We start from the raw sequence: 2,418 nt of genomic DNA, 5'->3' as shown, positions 1-2,418 counted from the left end.
AGATGTGATATGGCATAGGTCATCTTTCGATCGATTGTAGAACTTGGAAACCCATTCTGGGAATATTTGTTGACATTTTGTTGAACGCAGTTGGTTTTTACCATCCTGTATTAAAACATTTCCTTTTATCAATAGTGCAATTTATAAACGATGTTTTGAGAGTAGAATAAAATTTCGAATTATAAACTTAACTGCTTTTTCGACGTTATTTTACCAGCTAACTAAAAATAGGAAAGCCTTGAACCCTTTCCACTAAATTTAGTTAGTATTAAGATTCTTTTACAGGGAGTGCAATGGAGCTGACGCTGAGAACATTTAGTATTTGGTTATATCATCGCTAGTCTCACCGAAATCTTCTGAATTCCACATGTCATGTGTGGTCTGGCGTCTCCTTACCAGCAACAGGTCCCAGGTTCAATCTAGTTAATTCCCTAAAAAAACACGCTCAGAGCGTCGTTGCGCGAAAGTGGTAGGGAGACACGATATAGGACAAACAGGCACCACCTTGAATCCAGAATGAGATTTTCACTCTGCAGGGGAGTGTGCGCTGATATGAAACTTCCTGGCGGATTAAAACTGTGTGCCCGACCGAGACTCGAACTCGGGACCTTTGCCTTTCGCGGGCAAGTGCTCAACCAACTGAGCTACCGAAGCACGACTCATGCCCGGTACTCACAGCTTTACTTCTGCCAGTATCCATCTCCTACCTTCCAAACTTTACAGAAGCTCTTCTGCGAAACATGCAGAACTAGCACTCCTGAAAGAAAGGATACTGTGGAGACATGGCTTAGCCACAGCCCGGGGGATGTTTCCAGAATGAGATTTTTACTCTGCAGCGGAGTGTGCGCTGATATGAGACTTCCTGGCAGATTAAAATTGTGTGCCCGACCGAGACTCGAACTCGGAACCTTTGCCTTTCACGGGCAAGTGCTCTACCAACTGAGCTACCGAAGCGCGACTCACGCCCGGTACTCAGAGTGAAAATCTCATTCTGGAAACATCCCCCAGGCTGTGGCTAAGCCATGTCTCCACAGTATCCTTTCTTTCAGGAGTGCTAGTTCTGCATGTTTCGCAGAAGAGCTTCTGTAAAGTTTGGAAGGTAGAAGACGGATACTGGCAGAAGTAAAGCTGTGAATACCGGGCGTGAGTCGTGCTTCGGTAGCTCAGTTGGTAGAGCACTTGCCCGCGAAAGGCAAAGGTCCCGAGTTCGAATCTCGGTCGGGCACACAGTTTTAATCTGCCAGGAAGTTTCACCACCTTGCATGTTTAGAAGGTGATCAGGCAGGATGCTCACTTACATGTCCCTGTGAGAGTCGTATCTACACGTATCAGGGGGCCCATAGCACTCCAACTGCATACTTCCCACACCATTACACAGCCTCCACCAGGTGTAACAGTACCCTGCTGACATGCAGAGTCATTGGATCTGAGGTTGTCTCCATAACCGTACAAGTCCATCTGCTCGATACAATTTGAAACGAGTCTCGTCCGACCAGGCAAGATCCTTCCAGTCATCAATAGTTCGATGTCAGTGTCGACAGGCCCAAGCAAGGAGTAAACCTTTGTGTCGTGCAATCATAAAGCGTGCAAGAGTGGGCCTTCGGCTTCCAAAGCCCATATCGATGATGTTTTGTTGAATGGTTCGCACGCTGACACTTGTTGATAGCCCAACACTGAAATCTGCGTCAATTTACGGAAGGGTTGCACTTCTGTCGTTACTCCCGTTCTTGCTCGATCCGCCGGAGCGATATCGGAGATTTGATGTTGTACCGGATTCCTGACATTTACGGAACACTCGCTACCTCGGAGAAGATCTGTCCTGTAGCTCGTGCGCCGACTATAACACGACGTTCAAACTCACTGAAATCTTGATTACCTGCCATCGCAGCAGCACTAACCGATCTAACAACTGCGCCAGACACTTGTCTTATACAAGCGATGCCGACCGCAGCGCCGTATTCTGCATGTTTACATATCTCTGTATTTGAATACGTATGCGTGTACCAATTTTTTGGAGCTTCAGCGTAACATGTAGGTAAATGTGCCGCAGTTTCATTTTAATTTATTAAAACCTCTTTTCGTTAAAAGAAAAACTTTCTCCCATTTTCAACATGCAATACTGTACATGCAGCATATAATTACTATAATTAAAATGCCCTTTTGTTTTATAAAGCACGCAGTTTCCATACATTTTGATTATGTTAATGGGTCTGGTCCCAGTTAATTCGGGTGATTGGAGATCTATGGTAGTTTTAATTTTCTGATGTGTTCAAACAGAGGTGTACTCAGAGAAGAGCATTGGGTGTCTGTTGTCATCTCCACCCCTCACGCCACTTAGAATAAAAACACGATTTGGACAAATAAATCTTGTCTACTGCCCTACCTGACCGACAGACGTATCAGATCATGATCACTTTT

General features: G+C 45.2%; 1 non-coding gene across 1 annotated transcript; it reads left to right on the top strand.

Moving 5' to 3' along the window:
• Positions 1–1,151: 1,151 nt before the first annotated feature.
• On the top strand, positions 1,152–1,226 carry Trnas-cga (transfer RNA serine (anticodon CGA)). Its single transcript has one exon. It is a non-coding gene; the product is annotated as a tRNA-Ser (tRNA).
• Positions 1,227–2,418: the final 1,192 nt, after the last annotated feature.

This window comes from Schistocerca gregaria, chromosome 1 (genome assembly GCF_023897955.1).
Source record: "Schistocerca gregaria isolate iqSchGreg1 chromosome 1, iqSchGreg1.2, whole genome shotgun sequence".
Lineage (NCBI taxonomy): Eukaryota > Metazoa > Arthropoda > Insecta > Orthoptera > Acrididae > Schistocerca > Schistocerca gregaria.
Note: the sequence above shows the minus strand (reverse complement) of the source record. Positions and strands in the feature narration are given on the sequence as shown.